The sequence below is a fragment of the Papaver somniferum genome, chromosome 2, assembly GCF_003573695.1.
Source record: "Papaver somniferum cultivar HN1 chromosome 2, ASM357369v1, whole genome shotgun sequence".
Taxonomy (NCBI): domain Eukaryota; kingdom Viridiplantae; phylum Streptophyta; class Magnoliopsida; order Ranunculales; family Papaveraceae; genus Papaver; species Papaver somniferum.
In genome coordinates, this window is record NC_039359.1 from 112270946 (window position 1) to 112290173 (window position 19228).

A 19228-nucleotide genomic window follows, 5' to 3' on the forward strand; every position below is an offset into this window, starting at 1 on the left:
TGGTATATCATGGTTGATGATTAAATATCTAGCATCTTGAATAGCTCGTGTTACCTGGGCGCAATCCAATATGGTCCTAACACGGCTATGACCCAGCATGTGTCTTTCCCATCCAGAGAAATGCATCAGGGGATTTCGTGAAATCTTGAACTCCACATGAGAAACCGAAAAGTGTTTTCCTTGCAAACAAAACCGGATTACTGCTTGAGTAGATACCAATTTATGATGAGTAGTGCTCCTGGGATTTATTAACAACCGAAACGAGGAGCCTAAGGGACGCTTTTCAGGTCTATATAGATACATAAATAACTTATCCTCAGCAGTTGGAATGTTCTTAGTCTTGGGACTTCCCTCTTTCTCCTTGGAAATCTCAGAATCATCATTTCTGGAGGAACCATCACCTCTGGAAACATCCTCTCTCGAAGAAGCATCATCTTCAGAAGCGCTACGGTACTGAGCCATTTTCACAAAGTTGCTGTGACATCCATACACAAATTTCATCAACAGAATTAAAGCAACAAGACAATTATGATGCTCATATCGACTTCTACAAAAATGGTAATCCTCAACTCTTACCTATTTACGTTTCACGAACTTAGTGATAGCAACGTAAAACTCCACAAACTCGCTTACTCTTTCAAACCTGTAACATAAGCCAGAAACTTATTATTTAAGAGTCAACACTGATTTTTAGCGAAACCATGAACAATTCACATAAACTTTTCATGTGAACATCTCATGATTTTATACCACAAAATATATATCATAAAATCATGAAACACAATTTTTCATGTTTAACAGTTACTCAAAATCACTGTTTGATTTTATTTTATCAAAAAAAAAAAAAAACTCACGTACGCATATAAAAAAACTTTTTACGTGAGTTAACTTTGCTCAATCGAGCATTCACCTATGAAACGAGGGTCTTTCCTATTTTATAAACTCCGAATAAAATTTCAAAAGTTCTCAAACAAATTTTCATCATGAACTCCAGGTCTTTTTGAAATTCCTTTAACCCTAAGGATCGTTATTTATTACTTTTTACGAACAAACCTACGTTCCTAAAAGTATTTGCAAAGTTCATGCTTTCAAAAATAAACTTGGATTTTCATGAAAACTAATAAACAAAACTTTTGCTACTGCAACTGGACCATGTCTATTCAAAATTTTATGTATCTCTTCATATTAGGGATTTTTGCTCGTTCCTTCAACTAACGAACAAACGGGCATATACATACGTTTTCTAAGAATACTTCATAAATTATACGCATGCATGCAACTAGGGGATTTCTCGTTTTGTGAACAACTCATGAATCATAAAACTAACAGCAAAAAAAAAATAAAATTCGGACGGACTCACCTGCCGGAATTCTGCGGGACGGTGATCGGACGGCGGCGGTGCTGGCGTGATTTTTTGTTCCTCCTCCCTGTTGTTGCTGAACTCGTGAAGGTGATGAAAAGAGTGAGAGCTGGTCGGTCAAATAATAAGAATTATTATTAAGGTTATTCCCTTTTATATCGAATTTGTTTCCAAAAACTAATAAAACATGGGTTTCCTTTTCTGGACTTGGGCCCGTAAATCCTAAACCGACCATAACTAGGCTTCTCAACGCTCAAATCAGCAGCGCCTCATCTCTCCATGATCACGAGATGGCACTCTATCTTACTATTAGGGTCCTCACCTGTGCATTTTCTCGTACATGACATTGTTGGGGTAAATCGAGGATTCTGAAACTACCTTTGTAGACTGAGTTCAACCACTGATCTCATCGATTGAAAATCACCATTTAATGCATTACTGCGAAACATGAATGTTCCCCACTAAGCAGGGGACTTAATGTTGATGGTGGATTTTCAACAAAGGTCAAAACCGTAAAATCATGAGGCATGTTTTCGACACGGCTTTCAGGCATGCAACGATTCATATTTTACGAAGCCATGATGAGTATGTTTTCGAAAAGCCTCCACTAGCTGAACGTTTTGATCCCTGGCATCTCATCGTGACCTCTGTGCAAAATAACGTAATTGGGAGGTTCTCCGTAGATTGGGAGCTTAACGCCTTCAGGACGTCGGTGACACTCACTGTTCCCTGATTATGTGGAGAAACTGTGCATAGATTCAGGCGGTTCTCCGTAGATTGAGAGCACTAACGCCTTCTGGTCGTAAACAACATCGTGACTCCCTGACTATGCACCATTTAAAATAAATGCGACGCTTTAACTGGCTAATATCTTTTCTGCAATAGATTAATCCTGCCGTGACATTCACTACTGAATTCCCAGAATAATCTATTATTGCTCCTATTCCATGGAAGAATCCACGGCCTGATCCCGTGGAATGGAAATAACAATTGCTTCGATTCTATGATCGAATCCACGGCTTGATCTCATAGAATGGCAATAAAACAACTGTGCTATCTCATTACTCCGATTTCATGATCGAATCCACTGATCTCATGAAATGGTAATAGATAATCTTAATTACTTCAATTCTATGGTCGAATCCACGATCCCATAGGATGGTAATGCTTGTTTTATTATTCTGAATTCGTAGTCGAATCCACAGTTGATCCTGCGAATTAATAATGAACAACTATTCATTTTTATTACTCAGTTTCATGAATTATTCTCCACTGAATTTCATAAATTATTAATAAATACTCAATAACCGGGCATCTGGACCATCACTGAGTAAGCCCCACAAAAATGGTGTGAGTGTACTTGACAATGATGCACGACTGAGCACCCGGATGCACAAACGAGTGTCCAAAAATATGAAATAATGAGGAATCCTTCGCAAAACAGGATAAAACAATAAATATTAATAAAATAATAAGAGGCGCCCAAGGCCGGGACCACTAGCCGTCCGGTCGGTCGTGCCCTAACCATGGTCGGTCCGTCCCTCTCCCATTATTTTCCTTATTTTTTGTTATTTCGTGAACTCACGAAAACTCCTTGGCTTTAGCAACTTTCCTTGTTTTTGCAAAACCCGTGAATTCTCCATAACTTCGTGGGTTGACAAAATAATATTATAAAATAAGGAGAGGTTTGCGGGATCGTGCAACCTAACCGGTAGGCCATGCCTAAGCCGTGGCCGGTCCCACATCTCACAATCCTTTGCTTTTCATAATTATTATTCCCTAATCTCACGAAACTCCTCCGTTTCAACAAACACTCGTGGATTCTCCATAACTTCAAAGATTCTCCATAACTTCAAAGATTCATGAAAAATAATAAAATAGGGAAAGGTGTGCGGGATCGGGCAACCTAGCCGGCCGACCATGCCCTAGCCATGGTCGGTCCCACACCTTGCAATCCCTAATCTTGCATAATTATTATTTTCCTCAATTCATGAAACTCCTGGGTTTGAGCAAAATTCATGATTTCTCCATATTTTCTCAAATATTGCTCAAATCACGAAAAACCAAAAGCCAACATAGTCGCACGACTGGCTAGCCTCTCACAGTAATTTTAAATATTAAAACACTTTTATTTTAATATTTTCAAAATATTGATGAATTGAGCATACATGCTCATTCCAACAAAAATCGACAATTCCCAGTCAAGATGAAACTTTTCTGAAAATTCACTATGTTGATCGAACGCGCATCAGAAAATACTGAAACTCTCAGTATGGAAACAAGGACACCACGGCAACATGTGCATGTCTCCATGACCGACCAGAGTCATTCTTAAGGCTTGCACAAATACGGTCCCACATGTTTTCATAATTCTGACCTAATTTGCTCAATTGTTCATACTGGGCCCGAACTCTCTCCAACAACCTGGAGAATCCTTCAAATGACCAACAACTGGTCCCATGACCACCAAGAATCGGTCCCTTGCTCTCTTGGTCGGTCCTCATCTCTCATACCTAGGTTTTGTCACCTAATGCTGAATCCAGCAATATTTCAATAAATGATGAAACCTGCATTTAATTATCGTTCTTTCACCAACTCTCAAACTGAGAACCCTGGTGCGTGCTCACTCGAGCACTGAGTATCACATGGTCGCTCATCATCCCATATGGTCGGTCCCTCTTCACTCATGACCAATTTTCAGCAATTCACCAATTGTTGAAGGATTGATCAAAAATTAGGGTTTCGAACAAACGCTCCACGAATCACTATTCTGAGCAAGTTCAAACACAAAATTCTATTGATTCGGAAATCAACATCCAAATTAATAATATTCGGTAATTCACCAATATTTTTGATTAATATTTTATTGGGTCACGACACCAGTAAATAATTCTTTGAATTGAGCAATACTTGCTCAGTTGCTCGAAAATTGATCCAACCATCAATATTCGGTAATTCATCAATAGTTTGTCGAATTGAGCAACACTTGCTCAATTGCACGTCAAATTACCAATATTCAGTATTTTGTTGAATTGAGCAACACTTGCTCAGTTGCACACCAAAATTATCGAATTCGTCGAATTGAGCAATACTTGCTCAGTTGCTCGACAAACTCTCGATATTCGGCAATTCGTCGAATTGAGCAATACTTTCTCATTTGCTCGACAAACTCTCAATATTCGGCAATTCGTCGAGTTGAGAAATACTTGCTCAGTCGCTCTAGTCAGTAATTCATTGACATCTCAGAGAACTACATGTTCAATCCATGAATCGCTGAGCATTCACCACTTATGCTCGGTTCAACAAAACTAGACTCACAGTCTAAATCAGTCAACAACTGACCAACTAATACACGTATGCCTTGCAGACTCCACGATTCGTGAAATATCAATCACGTCAAAAATGGGGGATATCACTTAGGGTTTTGGTATGGCGGTCTACGGCATGTGGATTCATCCACAACGAGAAATGTGTGTAAGTCGTGTAAACGGTTTAAGGAGTTAGAAAATTAGTGGGTGCACGATCAGTCAAGTCTCCACACGACGTGGAACTGACTTTACCACGATCTCCCACTTTCCCACTCTTTCACTCAAGAAACCGTCACATTTACAGGGATCAGTGGTGCATTATTCTTGCAATATAAATAAGTCTAAATCGAGGACAACATAATGATCGAATATCATCAATCATCATTATCCGTCAACAACTCGATATAAACTTAATGACAGAACTCAACTTCAGCAGTTCAGCAATATTGCAGAAACCTTCAACACACCCACAATCCTTGATCATCACTGATCCCATACAACTCTCAGCTTCCCTCCTACAGATCAACCCATCTCCCTCTTTGCGACCGAATTGACTCTCGAACGTCCATTGTCTTGGTTTAGGCCGGAGTCATACAGATTGATTTCCCGAATCTAAGCACCCCCTTTGCAGCGGTGCATCTGTGTGAGGATTAACATTTTGCCCGGCTGAGGAGTCTCGTCAGCACGCTCGACTCTTCACTTTCCCAAAAAAACGGTGGCTCGTTTTCCCCATCCACAATCATCAATTCAGCAATTAATCAAAATTAGGGTTTTGAGTTCAAGGTTCATAATTCCAGATTCAAACACTAAATTTCATGTTGATCCCATGATCAACACTCTAATTGATTATACTTGGTTTGGTCGCCAGTATCTTAATTTAATATTTATTTGGTCATGCTACCAATACTTCATCAAATGAGCAACATTTGCTCAGACGAGCAATATTTGCTCAGACTAAGTAATATTGGTTCAACTATCAATATTCAACAATTCATCAAATGAGCAACATTTGCTCAGATGAACAATATTTGTTCGTACTGATGAATGTCGGTTCAACTATCAATATTCAATAATTCATCAAATGAGCAACATTTGCTCAGTCCATGAATATTGGTTCAACTATCAATATTCAATATTTGCTCAGTCCATGAATACTGGTTCAACTATCAATATTCAATATTTGTTCAGTCCATGAATATTGATTATCAACATTCAACAATTTATCAAATGAGCAACATTTGATCAACTTAACAACCAACATAATTATACCTCTGTCTCAACGGACATGTTCAATTCATGAGTCTCAGAACATTTACAAAGACACGTTCAACTCAGCAACACAAGGACTCATCGTCCCATAAAGTCAGCAACTGACTCCACAATCACGAGATGTCAATCGTGTCACATGGGGGGATATTAACTAGGGTTTTAGTCTGGTGGTCTGCGGCACGAGTGTTCATACACACGATGAGAATGTGGGCAAGTCATGCAATCAGTTGGAGGAGTTAGCAAAGTAGTGGGTGAAAAGTTAACCAAGTCTCTGCATGATGAGCAACTGGTTTCAACACGATTTTCACTTCCCTACTCTTTGACTCCAGCAACTGTCACACTTCATGGGATCATGGTGTTTTCAGTTCAGCCATATAAAAGGCCTCTGAATCATGATTGAAAGAAACGACATTCGTCTAGACAAGAATTTCTCGACAAGTTCACACAAACAATCTTTCGTCTACACGAACTCATCGTCTGAGCAATCACTCTCAACTGAGTAAAATTCAATCATTCAGAACTTTATTACGAAGAATACATAACACACCTACAATCTCGATCACCATTGATCTCACACATTTCTCAGCTTCCCTCCTATAGAGATCAGCCCATCCTCTCTTGTGCCCGAATTGAGTCTGGAACGGCCATTGTCTTGGTTTAGGACGAAGTCCTACAGATTGATCTCTCGAACTTAAATCACTCCCTTCTTGCACTGCATCTGTGTGAGGTTGAGCATTTGCTCGGTTCAAGGAGTATCCTCCGCACGGTCATCTCCTCAATCCCGTAAAAACCAGCAAATCGTTTTTCCCCATCTACAGTAGCATATGAAGTTTTGCATACCATGAAAATTTGTAAGATAAAAATAGGTCATATGGCTATTAAATTAGATCTTTCGAAAGCTTTTTTCTTATGAAATGTTTTTTATTATCCATGTTTTTAAACTTCTAGGGTGAAAATATGAGGGTACCCAAATACACCACAATCTTCAATTTATCCACCTATAAGTCCTCTTACTGAAAATGATTGCCTATGGACAAAGTCGAAACAATAATACAAATCGGTACTCACAATTTTTGTGATTGTCTATGAATAGAAGATCGAGACAATACGACTACCAAAGTGTGATTACTTGATAATAGGTTCGAACTTAACCAAACTCTATAAGATCACTATCAAGTAAAGTGGAGTTAACGTTTGTGTAATTTACTTTAAATTATGATAACAACAATTATAATTTCGTAAACAAAAAGTAAATGACACATCAAGATTTTGTTAACGAGGAAAACTGCAAGTGCAGAAAAACCCCAGGACCAAGTCCAGAATTGAAATCTCTCAGAATTAAGCCGCTATACAAAATCTAAACCAATAGTTGAGACCAAGCAACTAACCCTAGTTCACTTAGTATCCTCAGTATCCATGCGCTTCCGACTTCCATGAGTGCACGCACTGGAACAATTCTTTTGGATCGTATTCCAAACAGTAAAAGGAACAAAAAATTTGTTTGGTAACTGTTAGAGCACTGCTCGGTCGAACTTGCATGCGTTGCTATCTCAAGCATGTTTGTCAATGTTAGTGATCAAAACTGTAAGTCTTGATTTATAGCCTATTTATTGATGTCTCAGACTAGGACATAGATTGTGTAGTTGAACTTAGACTTCACGACGTTCATCATTTGAAGACGAAGAACTACTAAGGGGAGATTGTGGAACTTCATCGACAAAAGGTATGTGGAGACTTAAACTCATCTATCACTTGGAAAGTCTATTTCTACTCTATCTCCTATATTGAGACATAAGTCGTATAACGATATAGTTTTCTATATACACATTTGAGATTTCGAGATGAGTTTATCTCGCGTACATATTTCTCGAAATATGTATTGGCAAGCTTTCACTTCAACCAAGTTCATCTTATATCATGTGAAAATTATCGAGTAACGTCTTACATGGTTTGTGTGATACAATCATTTGGTGTTGTCTTGGAATGTTTCGTTATGGTTATTTCAATAACTTGAAAATCACTGTGATGCTAATAGTATGTGAAAAATGACTATTGTCATCCTCTAAGAAAGTTTCAATGATTGAAATAAGAGTTTAGAACACTTAACCATTATTGGATATGTCATGTTGTGCACTCTTGCACATATGTAATCCATGTTCGGGAACCATAGTATGCCCACCCGTTTGCATACCTGTTGGTTTGAGAAATCCGGGAACCTAAGTATGCGTACCCGTTTGAGTACTAACGTACAGGTTCATGTCCGAGAATTTCTGCTGGGATTAAAAGTTCGCGTACCCGTTTGCGTACTGGCAAAACCCAATCTTAGTCCGGGTAAACATAAACATTTATATAATAAGGAATGCAATCTTTGCAAACCGTGGCTATAATGTTCATGATTGATTCGAGTGAATCAAATAAATTTTGCTTCAGTTGTGTTCTTGTATAATTCTATGAGAATATAGCAATTGAACAACTATTAAACTAGTTTCATTTGAGTCATTTGAACTAGTTATGGTTAAGATGAATAAGGTTGATATGAGAGTAATCATATGTCTAACCTCGGTTAACTGTTTGTGAACCAACATGGTGTACACGTTTAGGTACGGCTACATAAACCTAAATGAGGGTACATTTCATTTGTGTATAACAAGCTAAGTTCGATCTAACGGTTGGAAGATATTAGCTTGGTTGAATCAGGTTTTTCATCTAACGGTGAATATTGAATGCTTTGTTACCGAAGTAACTTGGATTGCAAACCCTGATGTGAAAACTATATAAAGGAGAATGAAAAGAAGAGGGTATCCAAATATACCTTAAGCTAAAACTTTTCCTACCTATAAGTCCTTTCTCCGAAAGTGATTGTCTATGGACTGAGTCGAGACAATACAACTAATCGGTTCACACTTCGTGTGATCGTCTATGGATACGAGATCGAGGGAATACAACAACGAAGTCTGTTACTTGATAAAAAGGTTCGGACGTAACCAAACACAATAGGATTGACTTAACAAGTAAATAGGAATTAAATACTCTCAGGATTAAGCCGCTACACAAAATTACACCTAACTTCGTATAGTTGAGACCAAGCAACTAAACCTATAGTTCACCTAGTTCCGTCTGTATTCCCACGCCTCCAACTTATAAATAAGTCACGTACTCGGATCAATTCCTTTGGTTCGTATTCCAAACAGTAAAGGAACAACAAATCTGTTTGGTATCAACTCTCTTCAACCAAGTGATATGAGTTGGACAAAGTCTCTTCCGTTTATCTTAACATAAACACATTCGTCAGGTCCTTAGATCTATCTTATTTTCAATTACCGAAGTAATCGTTTAAGATTAATCCAACAAAACTCTTAATCCAAAGAATTGTGTTGATGCCGATCTACTCAATTAATCAATCCAATATACCACAAGGATGAACCGATTATTAATTGGATCCTCTTTTAGCGAAATAAGTATTGCGCACACCAAAGATTATGAACTCACAAATCAGAAATCTTCAATATATTCTTCGTCTTCAAATCTTCTTAGATCTTCAATATAAACCTGCAAACAATCACTTGAATCTCTTGTGATCAATCACGTACAGAACGGAGTCTGTTAACGATGGATTATCACAAGATCGTCTTTAGAACTAACAACAGTCTAAAGATCCCTGTCGAAACTCTGAACTAGTTAGAGTGAATCTTATATCAGAAGAGAAGATTCTCAATCATAAACAAACTAGGTGCAATCAAATTTCAACCACCGTTAGTCAATCAGATCAATGAAAACAAAAGATAAACCGCAATTATCTAGTTTCCCACCAACGGTACACGCTTGATGTGATTTGTAGATAGTGGTAAAAAGTGATTCGATTCTCGAACTTGTGAAGGATAAATTTAGACTTAAATTCAAAACTAAATAGAAAACTCACTAATAATTATAACAAACACTGAAAAAGTTGGTATCAATATTAAAAGAACACTGAGGCTAAGATTCCACTATTATCCAAGTTCAAAGTGATTTGGTCCAAATATTTATATTCATGCAATTTTCTCGTTTAATTTGAATTTAAAATATAGCAACTAATAGATTTTCAAAAGTAATAATTATTTATACCAAGTATGAAGCATCAAGAGTCTATAAACTAAGCATACTCCATCAAAACAGATCACAATCACTCAAATAAAAATCATATTCAATAATAGTTCAAGGCAAATAATCATAATAATAATTACAATAAATTAAATAAAATAGATTGTACCGCTTTTTGTTGGAAAAATATCTTCCTCTATCGCCTAATCAATGGGGTTTAGCTCCTCATATTAATCATGATCTTAAAATAATTGTTTATCGCTCAAAAGATGATTAAAAAGATGAAAAGTGATAATACAAACGATTCGCAACAGTTTGTTGGTGTTGCAGAATCACTGTTACAGGGAGAAATAGTAGATAAAGACCTAATGCAACCGCTGTGATGAACGAAACATAGGTACTGCTGTGAAACAACGATAGTTTGCTGTGACAGTTGCTTGTGCGTCAATGTTCTTCGTGTTCTTGGTGAAGTAGCAGCAGAAAACAATTTTCAACTCGTGATTTCGGCTCTCTATTCTCCTCTAAACTTCTCCTAAGGTTGCGTACCTCTTATATGACTTATCCCCTCTCCTTTTATAGGCCTCAACTCGATTAAATCTCCCCCAAAATCTTGGTTTATCTCCACAGCAAGTTTCAGAGTTTTCTTTCTGCAAAACTCTCTTCACGTGTATTTGACCTCTCCCAATACTTCCAAACTCTTTATTAGATAACTACGAATGTTGGGGAATCTTTTCTAGCCTTTAATCTCCTTGAATTGTCGAAAAATACTCCAACAGCAACCCGTGACCACAACACCTCTGTTTCCTTCCCCCGGTCGATCTAACCCAATTCATTCGATCTAATCACATATACCGACCCTGTTATGCTCTAGGAAGTCCATCCCAACAAAAATCCGAGATTGAATCCCCTTAAATCTTCTCAAGAAAGTGAACCCTAATCTGCATGCATGCTGGTTTGTTTTACCACCAAATTTGAAATTTGAATTTGTGAAGAAAGGGGGGGGGCTATCCAGAGTAGGGGTGCCTTTAGCAGCTTCTTTAAGGGGTGTCCTGGGAGTGCCTTCCGACAACTTTTCGAGCCAATTTTTTCCAAAAAAATGTTTATTGGCCAAAAATACCTACAAATAAATAAAACACCATAATAAGTACAAAAATGAGCCCTAACAATATATAGAATCGAGACAAATCGGACACAAAAATGTGTCTATCAAATACCCCCAAATCTATTATTTGCTAGTCCTCGAGAAAAAATAAAATAGAAATAAAATCTTAACTCACTGTCGCAGGCATCGTCGATTGCATTTAGCGTATGCAATAAGCCTTTAAACCCCTAGGTGTCTCTAGTAGCGGAGTGTTGTCTCCGGAGGGCTTACCAGAGGTATACCCACAAAACCTTTATACTCCAGACCCTAGCTATCTACACAGAACCTTGGAAGGCACTAAAGAATCTCCTTGGTTGGCATACTTATTGACTACAGGAGGAAGTACCCTGATGCGAAATTCCAATTGTGGTACACGAGTTCGCACTCAAGCATACTAAAATTCATATAAAGTGACAGAGCTCTACTCAGATAGTCGCATCCAAACTCAGAATCAAACAAATCACATGGATAGATTAAGAAGATGGATATAGAAAAAATAGATGGTTTTGATGTTGACTAAGGTGAACGGTGTTTCTCATATCTGTCTGAAGGCCACTGCCATAATGAACCTATCCTAATGGATTGAGATACCGGTCTGACTAATATCAATACACTGGCATATACAAGGGTACCAGTGGTCGGTAATCCTAACTCTAGGTCAACACAACTGGCATGTACAATGGTTCCAGTGGTCGACTTTATTGAATTTATTCCAGTTGGTCTGATGGTCTGGTCTCAATTTCTCTTTTTTTTTGGCTATCTCAATCACTCTATTTCACCCTAGCAATGGTAACAACTTGAATAGTGAGCCCCACCTAATCACTTAGAGAAACATATTTTAAAAAGAAAATAAAATAAAAATAGAAGTGAAAAGGACTCAATGAGATATGGCGAAACTACCATGTTATTTCTAACACCTGAGCTCCGTGCTTTTATGAATAGACTCTTTAGATGTTTCCATCTAATCGGATTGGTCCCTCAACTCCTACAACCAAAATTCTTCCATCCACTTAGATTGGGTAGTACCATCCTTAATAAGGATAAATTTCTAGGCTCTGGAGTTTATTCATTGCAACGAAAAGGTAACAAAAATTTCTACCCCACCCCCAAACATAAATCTAACATTGTCCTCAATGTTTCTAATTAAAGAACAGTACCAAAAATATAAGTAACATGAGGAAATAGTAAAGAGAGAATCGGAAAGATAGTACCTGGGTGAAGTGTAACCAAAAACCTACAAAATAATATACAACGTACAAAATCGCCTCGATGGTCAATCAAGGTAAACAGGATCCTCCAGAGGGACCTCCTCAACATCACATGTAGGAAAAGGCTTTAAAAAGGGCTTCAATCGCTGACCGTTAACCTTCGAAGAACTACTACCATCTGGTGTCTCAATCTCAACAACGCCATGAGAAAAAACAATACAGACCACAAAAGGATCGGTCCATCGAGAGCGCAACTTCCCGGGGAATAGATGCAACCGAGTGTCATATAGAAGAACTTTTTGACCTGGAGAAAATGACTTTCGTAAAATATTCCTATCATGCACAAGTTTCATTTTGTTCTTATACTCCTTAGCACTATTGTATGCATCTCTACGAATCTCGTCCAACTCATTGAGCTGGAGCTTTCTTTGAGCTCCTGCCTTGTCAAGTGAAAAGTTTAAGTTCTTAATAGCCCAATAGGCTCGATGCTCTAACTCAACATGCAGGTGACATGCCTTGACAAATACTAAACGATAAGGTGACATTCCAATGGGTGTCTTAAACGCAGTACGGTAAGCCCATAAGGCATCAGTAAGCCTCGACGACCAGTCTTTCCTATTTGGATTAACTGTTTTCTCTAGAATACGTTTAATTTCCCTATTGGAAACCTATACCTGACCACTAGTCTGAGGGTGATATGGGGTTGCTATTTTATGGGTAATACCGTATTGTTTCATTAAAAGAGCAAACGGTCTATTACAAAAGTGTGAACCTCCATCACTAATTATAGCTCGCGGCGTACCAAAACGTGTAAGTATATTCTCTTTCAAAAACTGGACTACGACCCTGTGGTCATTTGTTTTACACTGAACCGCCTCAACCCACTTAGACACATAGTCTACAACGACAAGTATGTAAAAATAACCAAACGAAATAGGAAATGGACCCATAAAATCAATGCCCCACACATCAAATACCTCAATCACTAAAATAGGGTTCAAAGGCATCATATTTCTACGGGAAATGGTTCCTAAGTTCTGGAAACGCTCACAAGAAACACAATGACTATGGGAATCTTTAAACAACGAAGGCCAGTAAAATCCACACTGCAAAATCTTAGCAGCAGTCTTCTTAGCACTAAAATGACCCCCGCATGCATGTTCATGACAAAAGGAGATAATAATAGACTGGTCACTCTCAGATACACATCTCCTAATAATTTGGTCCGGACAATACTTAAACAGATAAGGATCGTCCCAAAAGAAATGCTTAACCTCGGCTAAAAACCTAGAACGATCTTGCTTACCCCAATGTTGAGGCATTCGACCAGTAACAAGATAATTCACTTTATTTGCATACCAAGGTGATTGGGAAACAGAGAACAATTGTTCATCAGGGAAACTATCCCTTATAGGAAGGGAATTATTAGGGGAACTAACAACTAGCCTAGACAAGTGGTCTGCTACCACATTCACTGTACCCTTTTTGTCTCTAATGTCTGGACAAAATTCTTGTAACAAAATGATCCATCAAATCAATCTAGGTTTGGTATCCTTCTTAGAAAAAAGGTATTTCAAATCAGCATGATCAGTATAGATTACGATCTTAGAACCTAATAAATAGGATCTAAACTTATCCAAGGCAAACACGATGGCTAGCAATTCCTTCTCGGTAGTTGTATAGTTCATTTGGGCATCATTCAGAGTTTTGCTAGCATAGTAAATCACATGGAGTAATTTGTTTTCTCGCTGACCTAGCACAACGCCTATAGCATAATCTGAAGCATCACACATAATTTCAAAGGGTAGGTTCCAGTTAGGTGCCTGGACTATCGGGGCAGTAGTGAGTAAAGTTTTAAGCTTATCAAAAGCCTTTAAGCAAAGATCATCAAACAAAGACAAACTTAACATCTTTGCAAGCAAATTGCAAAGAGGTCTAGAAATCAAGCTAAAATCCTTAATGAATCGACGGTAAAAACCTGCATGCCCTAAGAATGACCTAATATCTTTTACGGTTTTTGGGACCTGTAGAGTCTTAATAAGGTCAATTTGGCTTTGTCTACCTCTATACCCTTTGAAGAACGATGTGCCCTAAGACAATTCCTGATTCAACCATGAAATGGCATTTTTCCCAATTAAGCACTAAATTTTTTCCTTACACCTAGTCAACACTAATGTCAAATGATGCAAGCACTCATCAAAAGATGAACCAAACACTGAAAAATCATCCATAAAGACCTCTAAAAACCGTTCTACCATATCAGAAAATATGCTCATCATACAACGCTGAAAAGTCGCAGGGGCATTACATAACCCGAAAGGCATGCGTCTATACGCAAAGGTACCAAAGGGACAGGTAAAAGTGGTTTTCTCTTGGTCTTGGGGAATAACGATCTGATTATAACCGGAGTAGCCATCTAAGAAGCAATAGTGACTATGTCCAGCTAATCGCTCTAGCATTTGGTCGATAAAAGGAAGGGAAAGTGATCCTTCCTTGTGACCTTGTTCAATTTCCTATAGTCAATACACACCATCCCGTGGTCACTCGGGTTGGGATTAATTCATTATTATCATTCTGGACTACAGTGATACCTGATTTCTTGGGGACAACCTGAACAGGGCTGACCCACTTACTGTCTGAAATTGGGTAAATAATACCCTCTAACAACTTAAGCACCTCTTTTCGAACTACCTCTTTCATGTTAGGGTTCAGTCGACGTTGCATCTCCCTAGAAGGTTTGGAGTCTTCCTCTAAATGAATCTGATGCATACACACAGTAGGACTTATACCCTTAATGTCTGCTATAGTCCACCCTAAAGCTTCCTTATTGTCTTGAAGTACTTTTACTAGCCTACTTTCCTGATCACTATCCAAATCGGAAGCTACAATCACAGGTAAAGTCTCAGATGGGCCTAAAAACACATACTTTAGAGTATCGGGTAGTGGTTTAAGGTCCAACTTTGGGGGCTCTTCTAAAGAAGGAATTAGGGTAGTCTCAGAAACTGGTAACGGTTCGAACCTAGCTTTCCATCTATCAGTGTCTAACACAGGGGTAGAATCTAATAGAGCATTCACTTGTTCAATAGTGCTATCGTCATCAAAATCTAAACCAAAATGGGATAGACAACTTTCTAATGGGTCTTCAAATAAAATGTTTGGTAATGACTTCTGAACTAAGGCTTCTATCATGTTCACCTCTTCAACACATGTGTCATCTAGCTCATAAGGTAGCTTACTGACATTAAAAATGTTCATCTCTATAGTCATATTACCAAAAGATAAATTCATCACACCATTTCGACAGTTAATGATCGCATTCGACGTAGCTAAAAACGGGCGACCTAAAATCACAGGTATCTGGTTCTCTGGGTCAGGGACAGGTTGAGTATCTAGGACCACGAAATCCACTGGATAGATAAACTTGTCGACCTCAATAAGGACATCCTCAATAACACCTCGAGGAATTTTAACAGACCTATCAGCTAACTGCAGTGTTATCTGAGTAGGTTTCATTTCACCAAGTCCTAGCTGTAAGTACACATGGTACGGAAGTAGGTTCACACTGGCTCCTAAGTCAAGTAAATTTTTCTACCCGGTTTACCTATTGTACAAGCAATGGTAGGGAACCTGGGTCTTTGTACTTTGGAGTTGTAGTGTTTTGAATAATTGAACTTACGTGACTAGCTAAAAAGGCTTTCTTATGGACGCTAAGTTTTCGCTTTCGCGTACACATATCCTTAAGGAACTTGGCATAAGCAGGAATTTGCCTAATTGCATCTAATAAAGGAAGGTTTATGGTAACTTGCTTAAAAACCTCCAATATGTCATTAAAGTTCGATTCCTTCTTTGTTGGTACTAATAGCTGAGGAAATGGGGCTCTAGGCACAGAATCAGACCTCTCAGGAACTGAGTTGGCATCATCAGAAATTTTATCAGTTTCCTTAGCTAGTGGTCCTGAGGGGTGAACTACAGTATGTTCACTATCGGGCATGGTTACCTGATTGTCTACTATTCTACCACTCCTAAGGGTTCTAATAGCATTCAATTGATTCGATGGTTTTGTACCTACTTCATGAACTCCTCTAGGATTGGGATTAGTCTGACTAGGGAACCTACCATTATCTCTCTCACTTAAGGTCTTAGCTATTTGGCCGACTTGAAGTTCTAACTTAGCAAGGCTCTGAGCATTAGTTTGAAAATTCTGCTTGGTTTCCTGTTGAAAACTAACATGGCTCTGTGCTAACATTTCCTGAGTTTTTGCTAACATCTTAATAGATTCCTCTAAGCTAGTCGTTTTATTTTCTGGGCCTGATGTATTCCTAGTGTAGCCAAAACCTGGGGGAGCATTAGAATTATTAGACTGACCCTGACTCTGGCCCTTAGACCATGAAAAGTTCGGATGGTTTCCCAACCAGGATTATAGGTTTCTGAATATGGGTCAAACTTCTGACGATTATCAAACCTAGTGTTATTATATAGAGCATTGGCTTGCTCTTCATTATTCTGGCCTTCCCAAAAAGGCTCCAATCTACCACTAGTGTTACCCACTTCTAAAGCTTCTAACCTTTTCGCTATAGCAGCAATTTTGGCATCTGATTCATAGCCTCCTTCTACCCTATTAATGTTTCCTCTGCCAAGAAGAATTGTTTTCTGGGGTACCCTACTAATTTCCCATTGTTGGGTCTTTTCGGCGACTTCATGCAAATATGTCATCGCGTCATCAACTGTTTGGTTCTCAAATCCACCAGTACACATAGATTCTACTGTGGTTGTAGTGAGATAATCTAAACCCTCATAAAGGATCTGAACTAACCTAACCTTCTCTAAACCATGATGAGGACATTGGGCTAATAAATCATTGAACCTTTCCAAATACCTATACAAAGTTTCTCCCTCCTGTTGAGAAAACGTGCAGATTTGCGTCCTAATAGACGATGTTTTGTGCCTAGGGAAAAAATTGTTCAAAAAGGTAGATGTAAGTTTTTCATACGTTTCGATTGACCCGGAAGCCAAACTATATAGCCACGATTTAGCTTTATCTTTCAGGGAAAAAGGGAATAACCTAAGTTTCAAAGCATCATCATCTAGGTTTCTAATCCTGAGGGTACTACAAATTTCCTCAAAGTCCCTAACATGGAAATATGGGTTTTCATTTTCTTTCCCTAAAAAGATTGGGAGCAGCTGTAAGGTCCCAGGTTTAAGTTCATAAGTTGCTTCCGTCTCAGCTAACCTGATACATGAGGGACGAGTAGTCCTAGTTGGATTCAACAAAGCTTTCAAGATTACCATTTATGGCGCTATCTGAGCAACAAGGATTCTCTCCTCAGTCAAAGGACGTTCAAAAACAGACTCTTCAAAAGTCGTACTCTCTAGATTAAGGTAATCGAGACGCTTAGAACTACTAGGTTTCTCTTTAACAAATCTACCTAGTGCGTCTCTTTTACGTTCAGGCATACAATAAAATTTTCTAAATTGGAAGGGTAAGCAAACACATATCAAGGTCGACTCAACTAAATCAAACCTATTGATTTCTAGCAAACAAAAGGCATGATGGCTCCACTTAGATTGTTTCTAGACCAGCTTTTAATCCTTCGAACGGGAATTCGTTACAATTTAAGCAAACCCCTCTAGAATCAATCTGAGTTAAAGTAAGTTGAATAGAGGCGAGGAAAGCTCGGTGGAGCTTTGATACCTAAGGCCTCACAGGTATTACAAGGAGGCGCAGTCACGCATTCAACTTACAGAAACCGTCAAGAACTTCGAAGTATGCTTAAAAGAGTAACCAATATTTTTCGAATGACTTTCCTGTTAAGCTCGTTACCCTATCAGTCTCGTTCTAGTCAAAATTTTAGGCTTAGGTTCGCGTTTGGTGTCGTTTTCCTAAGGAGGGCAAGAAGAGAACGGTGATGAAATCCGAACCCTTATCTTGTATGGCCAGTCCTTGCCCTTTACTAGGAAGTTAAAGCAGCTGTTTTCAAGTCCTCAACATATATGCATACGAAGGAAGACAGTAACTCGCTGACAGGGGATTCGCGAGTGTTTCGACAAACTTACCTCCCGTACCAGACGGGGGATGAACCTTTGTAGTCGACTCGGGCCACTGACTCCGATGTCAAGTATATGAACCCAAGGTGCAGAGACAATATCGTAATTGTCATCCTTCTCTGCAAACAATTTATATTTAAAGTACCCTTCCGTGGGGTAATAAAAAATAATGTCCCAAAGTCCAAAAGTCCAAAAAGAAAAGAAAAATTACAAAAATAATAAACCCTAATACAATTTTTTTTTTCTACAAGAAAATAAAAAAACCCTAAACTAAAATTGTCTAAAATAAAATTGTCTTCTTTTCTGTTTTTTTTGCTTTAATCTTTAGCTCCAAGTCTTTATGAAATCACCAAACTCTTTAGCTCAATTTTCTTTATGATCCAGAACCTGTAGACACAAGATAAATACCAAAAAGCATAAAAAAAACAAAAAGAATAAAAAAAATAAAAATAAAACAAAAATAAAATAAATCTAAAACCCTAAAAACAAGTCCGCGTCGGCGACGCCAAAAATTGATGTGATTTGTAGATAGTGGTAAAAAGTGATTCGATTCTCGAACTTGTGAAGGATAATTTTAGACTTAAATTCAATACTAAATAGAAAACTCACTAATAATTATAACAAACGCTGGCAAAGTTGGTATCAATATTAAAAGAACACTGAGGCTAAGATTCCACTATTCTCCTTTAAACTTCTCCTAAGGTTGCGTACCTCTTATATGACTTATCCCCTCTCCTTTTATAGGCCACATCTCGATTAAATCTCCCCCAAAATCTTGGTTTATCTCCACAGAAAGTTTCAGAGTTTTCTTTCTGCC

General features: G+C 38.2%; 1 pseudogene; it reads left to right on the forward strand.

Moving 5' to 3' along the window:
- The first annotated feature begins 17191 nt into the window (after positions 1-17191).
- On the forward strand, positions 17192-17291 carry LOC113354610 (annotated as a pseudogene).
- The last annotated feature ends 1937 nt before the right edge of the window (positions 17292-19228 follow it).